Genomic DNA, 14,991 nt, shown 5'->3' with positions numbered 1-14,991 from the left:
AGCATTTGCCCCGGGGACCGTGGGTTTCGGGTTTAACCCCCGACCGACTGAACACCTGCGTGGGACAGCCCCCGGGACAGGGACAGCTTCCCTCTTGGTTTTAATACTTTGTATTCTTTGTCGTTCCTTCCCAGTACGGATTTAGTGGCCGGTGACAGGCTGCTTCTGCCAGTCCTCCGTCTCCCAGGCTTCTGCAGTTTTTCTTCATCTCGGTTTAACTGAAAGTGTGCATCCTAGCAGATATTTTAAGGAAATCTCTCTCTCTCTCCACTTCACATTTTGGAGACTGCAGGAGGAAATGCTGCTCAGTCTCAATCTGGCCTCTGGCACTGGTGTTTGGAGAGCTGTCCCAGTGTCACTGTGCACAGAATTTTTTCTCTCAGTTTGTGGTGAGATAATTTACTACTGTGATTATTCTGGGTGTGGATTTATAGGTTGTGGGTTTTTTTTTTTTTTAAAGTTTGTATTTGTTCTTCTCAGTAACTCGCATATTAGTGTTTTTTAAAGTTTGGTCTGGTGTCCTAGTCTGTGTTCTGTTTCAAAGGAGGTTGTATGCTTCGTTTGTCAGAAGGGTAGTGCTGAGACTTGGTAGTAATGTTATATAGCATTAGCTTTTTATTTGGATTTGATTTTTGAGCTTTAGTGCTTTTTGGTGGAGGGATGGACAATATGTTGGCACCAGAGCTCAGTGCATGTTCCTGTAAATAGATTAAGAGAGGGAAATGACTCAGTTCTGCTCTGAAGCTATTTATGTTGGTGTTTCAGTGTGCATAGAGGACTTGTTTGCAGAGTTTTAGATACAGGGTTTGTATCTGTGTTTTGTTTCAGTTGGTGTAGTTGGATGTTGAAGTTCAGCCCCATATGTAGAATGATTTTGAATAACTTTGTTGAATAGTTTCGCTGTTATTTATGTAGTGCTATTATGTTATTTTAATGCTTCTTTAGCCTATATGGGATGCTGCCTTGTAACTTTATTGTGAGGTTTAGATATGTACAATTTAAGGTGTATTCAGTTTCTTTATCTCTATAATAAAAAATTTAGTTATGATTATGGTTTGAGCTTTTAATCTTTTCCAGAGTGACCAATGGAGCCCATGTTTTTGCTTTAAGTTTCTAGCAAGTGTAAACTCTTTTTTTCAGGGACTTTCTGAGTGAGAAGTCATACAATAGACATTATGTGCCATCTTCCTAGGACATAGGCATTTTTTTCCGTTATTGTGGCTTTGTTTAAGAAATGCTTTAGTAGAGGCCTTTCGTAGGTCATTGATATTTATAATGACAAAAAGTAGGATTAAGATTGCATCCTTTTTTAGCCTTCTTTCTTGTCTGAAAGCCTGTTTGCAGGTTGTTGTTGTTTTAATTTACGTTTTGTAGATTGGTACATGGATTTGGTTATCATTTCTTTTCCAAACATTTCAATTTTGTAACCATTTACAGCTCATGGCTGGGTACTATTTTAAAGTCTATAAAGCAGGTACATATCCCTCTACTCTCAGTTTTTTACTTGTAGGTTTATGGTCTTCTATCTGTTGAAGATGTAATCAGCAACTTGTTTCTCAGGGAGGAATCCAATCTGTCTTTGTGGTGTTGCTCAGGTATCTGTCACATTCTTTTATTGGAGATGTCACTGGATAATTTTTTAGATGTTCTTACGCAGATGCCTCTGTTTGTTTTGGCTTGAAAAAATCTTAGCTTTTGTGCATTAAAGTAAATAGCGAGTGACTAGAGACACTCCCTCTCCAGGTAGGTATGTCAGAAGAGGAGGGAAAACAAGAGTTGGGAGAGAGGGGAATGTTTGGGAAGAAATTCTCTCCCCTCCTCCCAAACACATAGGTGGGAGATAAGCGAAAGTTTGGGTTAGAAGGAGGCAGACTTCACATTGCACATACATATATGGAGAGAGAACTTTTGCCCCGTCCTCCAGAGGGAAAGTTATTGTGAGAGGTAGACCCTTCTATATGCATGGTGGGAGCACAGGCCAGAGATGGGGGGCCATTGCCCTCCCCCCTTTTTTTAAACAGGCCCCTACTGGCATCATGGAGGGGTTGCCGGGTCAAATTTGAGTGTGTGGCATTGTGACCTCCATGCCTAGTGAATGAGGTTGTAGCACCACTTTAATGTAAGCCAGCCACTCTTCCGTTAGGATGGCTCCTGTCTCCAGGCCAAATCTGAGTGAGTGGCGTTGCAACTGGGTTGGAGGCGAAACACAGAAGTTGTGCCAGTTTAACTAAAATTGATTTAACCAGTTTGGTTTAGTTAAACAGTGCAACCCTCATACATGCACTCCGGTCTACAACTGGCAATGTTAGTTTAGCTTGCATCAGTAACTTTTAAAAAACAATTTTATTAAATAGGCACAAAGCCTGAGACGTTACTTTCCGTTGTTCCCCCTTACACATGTGCATGCACACAGGAAGAGAAAGAGGAGGTTGTCTGATGTGATTGTGAAGTGTATTCATTTCAGGCTAATTTTTACATATCTAATTTCAGGACACAGGCCTCTATTCCACCTTCTTTTAAAGTATGTTCTAGTCACTCAATAATTACAACTATAGTTCAGTTTCAGTAAAACTCTGTTTCCACTTTTGGGCTGAAACTTTCCATGCCTGAAGTATAATCAAAGGTGAACGTTTTGTGCATGTGAGATATTTGAGAAAACTCCCTCTGATCCTTTTCTTTTCTTTGCAAGTATGAGGAAAACATTGTCACGCTTTTTTTTTTTTTTTAAATAAACACACAGAGAACTCTAAAATGACTGGACCTTGAAGCTTGGTTTGTAAATAGTCCTTGGAGAGAAGCATGTTCACGACCAAGTTGGAAAAGAATTGGCTTGAAAATAGTAACAAATGTTTGGAAATAGCATACTGGGCATGCAGTTTAAAAAAAATTTCATGCAAACTGAGAGTATGCGCTGTTAATTTGTGCCTTTCGCAAGTATGCACCCTTCAATGAAGTTAAATAGTCATTGGCTGGTCCCTCCTACCTAGCCTCGGGGGTTCTCAGGATAGAATTTTTGGTGTCCTCAGAGGGTGGCCACCAACTTTTGCTGGTGGCCACTCTCACACTTTTCCCTAAAATACTTAATTAGCTTTAGGAAAAAAGAAAAGGAGGACTTGTGGCACCTTAGAGACTAAAAAATTTATTTGAGCATAAGCTTTCTTGAGCTACAGCTCACTTCATCGGAATACAGACTAACATGGCTGCTACTCTGAAACCTGTCTTTAGGAAAAAAAATAAATATGCACATATACACGTCCAAATCATTGTAATATTTATTGCTAGCTAATAAGCCTGTTGTGAAAAGTGATCTTAACAAACATGCAAGTATCCCTTTTCACAGCAGACTTACTCAGCCCCGGCAAGCCTGGGGACAAATTAAGCCCTGGACTGGGGGGAGAGGAGGGCCGAGAGAGGCAGTAGGGGGCTGCAGACTGAAGCCCTGTGGCTGGAGGACAGAACCTGAAGCTGCGCAGCCAGGAGCCCAGTGCTGGAGCCCGAAGCCCTGCAGCCAGAGTCTGCCCCCCTGAAACCTCAGGGCTGAAGTCCAAACCGCTCCCGGAAAGGTGGGGAACTCACCGGCTGCCTGCTTCTCCAGTGTTGTGTCCCAAGTGTCTTGGGAGAGAGGAGGGGGACCTCTGCTGGCAGCCCCAGCAACCAACACCAAGGCGGTGCATCCAGGAGCACTAGGGAGGGGAAGGAGCCGCTGCTTTGCTCTCCTCCCGCCCATAACAGTCCAGGAGGCTGTGGCTGCAAGAAAAGCTCCTGGTGGCCACGGTGGCTGCATTTGAGAAATGCTGAGCTAAATGGCCATTGCATGGTGTACTCTGACAGGTTGAATATGAAGAGCAGACACCATCTGACAAGCCTAACTCTTAATGTTTCATCTCTCAGGGGACACTTTCTGTACCATTGTTATTTTTTTCTCTTAAAAAACCTTAATTTTTTAAAATAATACATTCAGACAGTGTCTGGGGTCCAAAGTTAAAATCACAGAAAGTCTAGCTGGAAATGCACAAACAGGATTCCAGTTAGTAAGTTATGTTCTGCATAAAGTCAGTGATGTATCTATGACTTATGTTGTTAAATATATCCCATAAAATATATGACAGTCTATAGTGCTGGGGGTGCATTCTTTATTGCATTTCTTGACTGTAATTTTAACTGTACAACTTTGAGTGTTGCATGAACACTTGAGGGTTTTTTTCATTTAATTTGTGTATACAATGTCCTTTGTATAAAGTATCACACAATGTTTCGTCCAAAGAAAAGGAGAATATGTCATAAATTTGAAACATTGTTACACCAAACAGAAGCAAAAATCACTAGCTAAAAAGTGTGATAACACAACAGTTCATGTCAGATTTATTTTCCTTACCCAGTGAAATACTGTGTCTAAACTTTTTCTTCTGCGGATAGAGGATTGATTTTGTCTTTTCAATGAGACGTTTCGAATTTTATTTAGGATACCTTTAAATCTCCCACATTGTATTGCTGAGCAGCTTGGCAGACCTATTTTCCTCACTTTCAAAAATAAATTGTTACTTTTCTCCTAACTTACATATTTTTAAATGTTTCTATAATCTTGTCACTTGCATTGCGCCTGTAGTATGGAAAGGAAATCTTTTTACTGCTTCAGCAGGTGACAGGCAGATGTTTTTGTCAAGAGGGCACACTCTGCTTTCATTGACCTTTATTTTGGTCACACCATGCATGTCCTCTTGCATTATATTAACCCAGTCTAACACATCTGCTCTCATATGTGGTATAATCATGTCCATGTATTTGGTGTATGTTGAAAAGATTGTCAAGGGCACCCAGAGCCCTAGATGGAAGCTCTTTCATTATAGTTTGTAAACATCAAAATAAATGTGGACCTAACTGAATAATGAAAAATATATTATTCAATAATAATTTATTCAGTAGTGGAAGGAAGAAAGGTTGAATATATCATTCAGATTTTATTTTACCATTGTAGAGCTGGTGAAATACTGAAAAGTGTGTTTGACGCTTTTCTTGGCATAAAATATATGCAAAGTTCATCGTATAAATTATTTGTACTAAAAAAAAATTGAACCGCAGAGGTAATTTTAGGTTAACAGTATAACTGCACAGTTGGCGTACATCCTGGTCGAAGTCTAACACTCTTACTTTTGGGAGACCTGATGTGGAATATTTGCTGTCTACAAGTGGGCAGGATCTCAAGATACCCTGTGAATAGCACATTGCTGCATAATGCAATGCTGTGCACTTGAGTCAATACTGATTCAGAGGGAAGAGGGTGGCCTGCTAAGGACATGCTTCAAAGCTTATTAAAGTCAATAGGAGTCTTTCCTTTGGTTTCAATAAGCTTTGTATGAGCACCTAAACAAACCAATATTATTTCTTTAATTGCCTGGAGTTTCCAGTCCTGATTCTACTTTAATGTCTGTAGCTTGTTCAATAGGGAATCTAGAATAAACTAGCACTTCTATGAAGGTTATTTCCCCATAGAAATCTAATTTACAGGTTAAATTGCCCACAAACTTTCCCACTACACTTTTTAGACTCTTCAATAATATACTTCTGTGCTCACAGACTTCCCTTTAATTAGCAACTCTGCCACCCAATCAGCACCTCAAAATTTACACCTGCTATAGTAAATCCTGTCAGAATTTAACTGATTATAAGTGGTCCCTCACTTTGCAAGTGTTTCATGTCAGGATGCTGCAGTCTTAGCAGAAAAGAAAAGACAGTTGCCAGTGTTGCTATTTAAACTGCAAGCTAGTCCATATTTTGATTTAATTCCCCCCCATCCTTAGGTGACCTTCCAACTGAATATCTGTCATTCTCTATAAATGTCTAAGACTTTCCTGAGGCCTTCCCTCAGACGTGATTAAAGATACCAGCCTTCTGCAGAATTTAAATGAAGATGGTCACAAAGCTTGTTTTTTGGGGGGTAGTGAGCCTTCACTATACTAGCTAAAGTCAGTTGTTTTAAGCACTTAGGAAAATCAGGCCTATAAGAGATTAGAGCTTCATCTGTTTGTATGTGTTTTTAAATACATGAAATCAGCCTAAAATGATATGTCTGGACAAGTGCAATGTCTGACATAATATGTGACTCTTAAACAGCTACTACTTGTTCTATGGTATTTTGAAGACCACCTGTCAAATATGTAAATAAATGCAGAACTTTTGTGACTCTTGCAAAGAGTTTCTACATATTTTGTCGATAGAACCAAACTCGGATATTATCAGTGCCCAGAATGTTAAACAATTTACTAGCCAACTGACAAATCACTTTCTTTTTAAATCCTAGACCTAGAACTTTATAACGTTTTCAGATGTTCTAGTTTTCAGTACTTTCAAAGAGAAGGGAACTGCTGTGAGTAGATAAAATGCTGCATTATTAAAATGGCAGACATACAGAGAGGGCAGCAATGATAGTGAATAATGAAGATACTAAAATAGTGACAGGTATCTTCAAAACGTTTGAAAACTTCTTTGTGTACATATAATACAATGTATCCCTAACATATATCCAACTAACTATCAGTTTTTTTCTTTAAGGAAATTTAAGAAACAAGTCAGGATATCCAAACTCAGGGGGCCTATACACACAAACAGGAGAGAGCCCAATTTGACTCTTAATTCCAGGATGCTTGCAGAGCTGGCAGACCAAAAACCAAACTACCAGCCTTTTGCTAATCCAGAATTTGCTGAGAAACCTTTTTTTTTAAAGCAAAACTGTACTTTAACTTGTGTGCAACATTCACATAGGATCATCTCTTTAATTTATTTTAATGTTTAATTATTGTAAAATAAAATGTTTTAATTTCAATAGACAGTGCTTTTTCTGGCCAGCGAACTTGACTTGTGAATGCATGTGCAACTGCTGAAAATCTTACAGATTTTAAAGAAGGTAAATAATTAAGTGCTAAGTTATATTCTATTTATAAAGAGCTATATGAAGGTCATTTATGGTAATATTACATACAAATGATAAATTTAGAATAGCAAAATATTATGGAATTATATTCTAGAGCTTGTGTTACTATGTTTAATGGTACAAATCAGAAGTATCTTGTTTAATTCTGGTCATTCATATATTGACTGGACAGTTGCTAACTTTTTATTTACAACTGTTCAACTGAAAAGGCTTGAACTGAGCAAAAACAAATGCTTGGTTTTCATGTTAACATATCCTTCGTTATTTTTATTCATCTGGTAAACTGAGCTGCTTCTCCAGATTTTTTCCATAATAAGATTTCATAGTTGGCCACCAACTTATGGTCTGGCACATTAACTTTCCTTTAGCTATTGGGCTGTTTGAGTTCTCCTTCAATGTGAAAGATGGCATAACTTTTTCAGGATTACTTCTGGGTTTACTATTTAACCATTTATTTATTTTACCAAGAATTCCCACACTTAAAAAAAAAAAAAAAATCTAATGGTATGTCTGGGGTCTCAATATAGATTGAACAGAACCAAGGACTTTTTCAGAGGAAAAATTGGGGGGGAAATTTTTAGGCCTCCATTTGGAGACAGAGAAATATCTTTACCATTTTAAGATACAAGATCTTACTGGAGCCCATAGTATCAATTGTTCAGCTTTTAATTGCAGCAACATTTCAACTCCCTTCTTTATCCCCTATCCCAGCTGCCAACATAAACTGGTCACGCATCTAAGGGCTTGTGCACGCTACCAGTTATGTCTGTATAATTTATGTCACTAAGGGGTGTGAATAAGCCACCCCCCTGAGTGATGTAAGTTACACCGACCTATGCGCTGAAGCACTCCCGCCAACATAGCAACCACCTCTCGCGGAGGTGGTTTTATTATGCCAACGTCTCCTGTCAGCATAGAGCGTCTTCACCAAATGCGTCACGGTGGCGCAGCTGTGCCTCTGTAGCACTTTTAATGTAGACTAGCCCTTATTCTTTCCCTGGCTGTTGCAACATGTTGGCCAGTTCACTGCCTTTAATTGTCTGTCCTCTTCGCTGTCAGTCTCGATCTTTCTCTGTAATTTAAAACTGCAAACAATATATTCTGAAGCTGTGATGATTTCTAGTAATTGTGCTACATTAAGTATACGTTTCTACCTTTGTCTTTATAACAGAAGGGAATAGCTATAATTGTCCTCTTAAGTCAGTAATTTTTCCATAGTTCTATATAACCTGCAGTGTTTTAAGGAAAATGTACTGAAGTGCACTACTGTCCTATCCTCTGTAGTGCTGTATATTTTGTTACTCAAAACTATTGCTTTTTTGTGTGAAAGGGCAGTAACTGATTTCTGTGATTCTTGCTCTGGTTTCATTTATTGGCCTTCATTTTCAACTAGCATGCATTTCAGTGTGTAAGAAATTTTGAAGCCTGTGGGTAATCCTGGATAGGGCCTGTCACGTGCGGTAAACAGGAGCACCCATAGGTACAATTTAATAGATTATCAGTTTCTAAAATGATAGAACAATCCAGTTGGATATTAAAAAGTAACTAAAATATTTAGTAGGAGAGTCCATCGAGTTTTGGTCATCAGAAATCTGGTAGAGAAAACTGATGCAATTATAAAGGAAAGAAATCTAGGGTTAAGATTGAAATTTTGCTGTTGAAGAGGCACTGTAAATAATTAAGTTCAATGTACCTTTCTTTTAAATCGATTTTCTGAGAACACACCCTGTAAAGTAGAATGTCTTCTAATCTTAAAAAAATCTGTTAGGCTCAAAAGAGCAACTCTATCAAACATACTCAGGTCTCCCTTTTCTTTCTGTGCACGCTCTAGCTTGTTGCTGTTTCAGTTTTGTTGCTACTGTTATTGTTAAACAACCTTTTGCAGAGCCTGGGCAAGCCCTGCAAAACAGTTTTAGGCTATAAACAGAGTGCTGCTGCCAAATGCACTAAGCCCGCTAAATGTTTTTCTTTAATCTTTCAATTATATTCACATTTGACATTACTTGCCTTGGAATTTCTTTTCTCCATTCTGTATGCTAATGGAGATGCCACCTTGTCCCATCTTTGATGCAAATGAGGCTAGCAGAGTTTCTTTAATCCTGTCACCGTTATCCCAGGGGTCTAGGTGTGTCTCCCACTGCCTTTTCATTGCTTTTTGTAAGTCTTTCTTCTGATCGGTTTTGGTTCAAGCAGAGGCTGGGGGGTGGGGGAGGGGGGAAGAGAAGGTCTTTCATGAGTCAGACAGGCTGGGTACTGTGCCCTGGTTCCCCAAGAACACAGAGCTGCTAGGCAACACAGGAAGGGGATCAGAGCTGGGGCTGGGGCAGGGGATTGGGGCCCAGGAGGGAGTCAGGGTGCACGCTCCAGGCGGCGCTTATCTCAAGCAGCTTGCAGAAGCAGCCGGCATGTTCCCTCCTCCCCCTGGCTCTTATGTGGAGGCACGGCCAGATAGCTCTGTGTGCTGCCCTGTCTGCAGGCGCTCCCCCCACCCCCAGCTCCCATTGGCTGCAGTTCCTGGCCAGTGGGAGCTGTGGGGGTGGCGCTTGGGGCAGGAGCAGCATGTAGAGCCCCCTGGCTGCCCCTACACACCCTGCCCTGAGCCACCTGCCACACCCCACACCTCTCCTGGACCCCAAACCCCTGTCCTGAGCCCACTGCTGCACCCCACACACCTTCAACACCCCAACCCCCTGCCCTGAGCCTCCTCGTACACACCAAACCCCTCCAGTGCCGTAACCCCTTGCCCTGAGCCCCTTCCTGCACAATGTACCCCCACCCACACCCCGCAGTCCCTCCCGCACCCCAACCCCCTGCCCCAGCCCTACATTCATGGCCCTGCATGCAATTTCCCTACCCAGATGTGGACCTCGGGCCAAAAAGTTTGCCCACCCCGACTTAAATCCTACCTTTTATTCTTAATAAAATCACTTTTTTGTTTATTATTGAACTCAGAGTAAGTGATTAATACCTGGGGAAGCAAACAGCTGTGCATATCTCTCTATCAGTGATATAGAGGGCAAACAATTTATTAGTTTACCCTGTATAAGCTTTATACAGAGTAAAATGGATTTATTTGGGGTTTGGATCCCATCGGGAGCTGGTGTCTGGGCAATAGAGAGTGGTGACCTGCTGAGCAGTTTTTGTTAAAGTCTGCAGCTTTGGGGGTGTGGATCAGATCTGGGTCTGTGTTGCAGCAGGCTAGCATGTCTGACTCAACAAGGCAGGGTTCTGGAGTCCCAAGCTGGCAAGAAAAATGGACTTGGAGGTAATTTCAGCACATCAGGTGACAGTCCCAAGGGGGGGGGGGGGGTCTCTGTGACCGAACCTGTCACAGTGTGTTCATCTGATTCTGGGGCTGGAAGAACCCAGCCCTGGGGCACCTAGGTCCTGCAAGATAGCTCCATTGGGAGGGAACTTGCAGCAAGGAGAAGTAGAGCTCCGTATGAGAACACAAGTGCCACAAGCAGTACATTGATAGAAGTACAGAAACCCCTTCCCACCCAGAAGAGTAACCCTAATAAATGAGCATACTCTAAAGTAACGGGCAAAGCTGGATCCCAGCCCAGAGCACCCTCCTGCACCGCAAACCCCTCATCTTCAGCCCCACCTCAGAGCCTGCACCCAAAGTTGGAGCCCTCACTCCTCCCCACCCCAGCTCTGATCCCCCTCCCGCCCTCTGAACCCCTCAGGCCCAGCCCAGAGCACCCTCCTACACCCCAAGCCCCTCATCCCTAGCCCCACCCCAGAGCCTGCACCCCCAGATGGAGGCCACCCCAGCACCCCAACCTCCTGCCCCAGCCCAGAGCCCCCATCCTGCACTCCAAACCCCCATCCTGCACTACGAACCCCTCACCCCAGTCTGGAGCCCCCTCCTGCGCCCCAAATCCCTCATCCCTGGACCCACAACAGAGCCTGCGGTAGGTGCCGATTTCCCGTCTAGCTGGGGGATGCTCAACCACCCCCTCCACCCCAGGCCCTGCCCCCACTCCATCCCTTCCCCCAAGTCTCCACCCTACCTCTTCCCGCCCCTCATCCGCCCCCATCCTGCCTCCTCCCTGCCTCCTCCCCCAAGCATGTCCTGTTCCTGCTCCTCCTCCTCTCCCTCCCGGAGCTTCCTATATGCTGCCAAACAGCTGTTCGTGGTTGGTGGGAGGCACTGGGAGGGAGGAGGAGAAGTTGGTTAGCAGGGCCACCAGCAGGTGAGACGCATTGCGGGGAAGAGAGGGGAGCTTGACTGCCAGTGGGTGCTAAGCACCCTCTAATTTTTCTCTGTGGGTGCTCCAGCCCTGGAGGAGCACCCATGGAGTTGGCGCCTATGGAGCCCGCACCCCAAGCCAGAGCCCTCACACACACACCCCCGCACCCCAACTCCCTTCCCCAGCCCAGAGCCCCCTCCTGCACTCCTAACCCCTCAGCCCCAGCCCAGAGCCCCCTTGTGCACTCTGAACACCTCATTTCTGGCCCCACCCCAGAGCCTGCACCCCCAGCCAGAGCCTGCACCCCCTCCTGCACCCCAGCCCCCTGAGCCAGCCCGGTGAAAATGAGCGAGTGAGTGAGGGTGGGGAGAGTGAGCGACAGGGAAGAGGGGATGGAGTGAGTGGGGGGTGGGGCTTCAGAGAAGGGGTGGGGCATGGGCAGGCTCTCAGAGGAGGGGCAGGGGCGGGGCAAGGGTGTTCGGTTTTGTGTGAGTAGAAAGTTGGCAGCCCTATTGTGGTGTGACCCTGTTTGTGTTTGGGGCACAGGGTTTGTCTGCATTACAAACCCTGCAGGCCACAGTGTGTGTATAGACTGCTATTAGAGAGAAAGAAAGTTTAGGCACTAAAACTGAGAATTTCAGCTGCCTTCTGTGGCCTTTGTGTTCAGTTAACCCACTGTCCAGTTACAGAGGACTCTTTTTCTTCGTGAGAGAATTTTGTTTAAAAACATGAATGCCTCGTTTTAGTTATGAGAGAAAACTATGCGCCTGTCATGTGACTAAACTTCTTTTTTCACTAAATTTAGATATATCTGAACCAGTTATCAAATTGGAAAATCTCCCCCCAAATCCAAGGCTATGATCTTGTCACATATTTCTCAGTGGAGAAATACCCAGTATGGTAAAGTAAATAAAGAAGATGCAAAAGAATCCTTCTTCAATTTAATCTAATTTAAATGTTTACTTTTCCTGTACAGATCAGCTGTTTTTAATTGGGTTGAATACTTTGAAATACTAACCATACGGTACTGTTATTTAGAAGGTCCTTGGTATTCTTCCATCCCAGAACTCTTTTCTGCCTTGATGAACATTTCAGTTATTAAATGAGATAATCCTGGATGATGTCAACAATACACTAAGCACCATAATTACGGGGGTTTATCAGAAAACCCAATTTTAGACTCCTGAATAGCTTGAAAAATGGAAAATGTTTCTTATACATGCATCCAGAAAGACTTCTCAAAACAATACCGCAGCGTTGAGGAGAGAGAATTTCTGTTAAATAAGATCTCTAAACCACTACACTATATGGGCTGTGTACACATACGTGTTGTCACAACCAGATCAGATTAATGAGCAAATGAATATGAAAATGAATAAACATTTTAAAATATTCTTTTAAAGATACATTTTCTGCAACAATGGCATGGCTATACTTGTCGAGGTTGTAAGAGATTTCTCTGCATTTCCTTCCCCTATTTGGATGAGAATATATACCTTCTCTACATGTTTAATTATTTTCTGTTAATATTACTAGTGATAATTATTTCCTTTTAAGTAACCGTTGAAAGGAGAAAAAAGCCACAAATTATTGACTGTAAGATGTCAGCCATTTTCAAATAAGTACAGACAATAATCTTTACTTTTCATCCTTCTAAGTATACAAACTCACCAAAATAGTAGCTGATAGGCATAGTCTTCATGTTGTGTACTTTTGGTTTGCGCGTACCTCTGAAAACTGACTGTGCTGTACTCTTAATGAATAGCTCCTCAAAGATTTTGCTGTTAATATAGTTTGATAAGACTAGTTTATAATTCCTATATTTTATCAGCATTTGCAAATTACATACTTTTAAAACTGCTGTCTCTATTTTTAAAACAATGTATTTAAACTGATTGATTTTGATGTAATAGCTATACCAATTTGCTATAATTTTTGATAGTTTTCAGTTAGCAATATGGTTACGTGAAGAATTTTAAGTGGAAATCCATCTGTTACTGTAGCAAAACTTATTCTTAAGGCCACCTGCTGTCTGTGGCAAGGTTCACCTTTGTAAACAGCCATTGAAATAAGTCCTCTGAAGGCTCTCTGTGAATGCATTTCTGACAACTTCCAAACATTCAGTTATGTAAATTTACATTTTAATCAATCTTTTGAGGTGTCTAGGGAGCGGCTTCAAAATAATGGATGTTTTGTAATGTGAAAAATTATGATTAAGACTATTTAACTTTTAAATTGTGAATCAAAAGTTATGGTTTTGGTTCATCTGTTCATTCTGATATATTTTTAAACTACAAGTATATCAGAAACAAGTAGGTATTCTGGACTCCCAGGGAGGGTAAGGGGCAATTAAGGGTTGTGTACCACCCCCGGCCCTGAAAAGGTTAATGAGGGCCTGAGAGGCCAGTTATGTTATCTGGCTGCATCTGGAAGTAGGCCAAGCTTAGGGATGAAACCCAGTTGTGGAGGAGCTGGGTAGTGACTATAAAGGCAGGAAGTTTAGCACAGAAGGAGGTAGGGAGAGAGTCTGCTGTCTCTCTCTGAGATTATCGAGAGAAGGCCCTGGGATTCTTACCTGAGTAGAGTAGCGTTGCCAGGTGTCCGGTTTTCGACCGGAACACCTGGTCGAAAAGGAACCCTGGTGGCTCTGGTCAGCAGGGCTGTTAAAAGTCCAGTTGGCAGGGGCAATGGGGCTAAGGCAGGCTCCCTGCCTGCTGTGGCTCCGCTCAGCTCCCGGAAGCAGCAACATGTCCCCCTTCCAGCTCCTATGCATGGGGCAGCCAGGGGGCTCCGCATGCTGCCCCGTCCCAAGTGCCAGTTCCGCAGCTCCCATTGGCTGGGAACTGCAGGCAGTGGGAGTTGCGGGGTGGTGCCTGTGGACGGGGCAGCACACAGAGCCGTCTGGCTGCGCCTCCGTGTAGGAGCTGGAGTGGGGACGTGCCGCTGCTTCTGGGAGCTGCTTCAGGTAAGCACTGTCCAGAGCTTGCACCATTGACTCCCTTGTGACATTATTGACATGAACTGGGACCGTATAGATCATTGGTGCAACCAAGGTCCTGTAGTGGCACCAAATCTTGTATAAAGGGGGTCAAATAAGGTGTCTAAAACAAGGTTATGGTTTGCTGGTTATGATTATGCTATTTGTATATGTGTACCATTTTTTTTAGTTGAAGTTATGAATATTGGCTGTATACTGTCTGTATTTCAAACTTATGCTATGCTTCTGGGTGACACCCCAGACAATTTGGTATCCGCACTGCCTAGCCTGCTTGATGGCCCATTAAGGACTATTAGCTATACAATTGTCCCATTGGGAGAAGGCAGATACACGTTGTGACTCAGCGAGGTACGCAGGGACCTGCCTTTGAACAGAACTCTAAGGTTTTTCTATGCCATGTGCTGGATTGCTTTCTTTGTCCCAAAGACATGCTAAGTCCACCTGGCAAGAGACTATAAAAGACTGCTGCAGCTCCTCCATCTTGTCTTCAGTCCTGCTTCTTGCCTCTGGAGGAACTTGGCTACAAACTGAAGCTCTGAACAAAGGATGGAATGACCCATCCCAGCTGTGGATGTACTCCAGAGACTTGATTTGAACCTGCAGTTTATTCCATCACTGCTGCAAGCCTGAACCAAGAACTTTGCCATTACTGTATGTAATTGATTCCATTTAACCAATTCTAGCTCTCAACTCTCTTTTTCCATTTATGAATAACCGCCCCCCCCAGCACCCCTGCCCCACCCTGAAGCCCTGTCCTGCACCCTGCACTCTCATTTCTGATCCCACCCCAGAACCGGGGTGGACGAGTTGCATCCGAGAGTGCTAAAGGAATTGGCGGATGTAATTGCAGAGCCATTGGCCATTATCTT

The 14,991-nt window shown here is 43.0% G+C and overlaps 1 long non-coding RNA gene across 3 annotated transcripts in view; it reads left to right on the top strand.

Moving 5' to 3' along the window:
- Positions 1-138: 138 nt before the first annotated feature.
- Positions 139-14,991, top strand: part of LOC141991115 (uncharacterized) — a 52,580-nt gene continuing 37,727 nt past the window's right edge. For all 3 annotated transcript variants that reach the window (XR_012640336.1, XR_012640338.1, XR_012640335.1), the window contains exon 1: positions 139-389. This is a non-coding gene — a long non-coding RNA (uncharacterized LOC141991115). The remainder of the gene's footprint in view (positions 390-14,991) is intronic.

Source organism: Natator depressus, chromosome 1 (genome assembly GCF_965152275.1).
Source record: "Natator depressus isolate rNatDep1 chromosome 1, rNatDep2.hap1, whole genome shotgun sequence".
NCBI lineage: Eukaryota > Metazoa > Chordata > Testudines > Cheloniidae > Natator > Natator depressus.
Note: the sequence above shows the minus strand (reverse complement) of the source record. Positions and strands in the feature narration are given on the sequence as shown.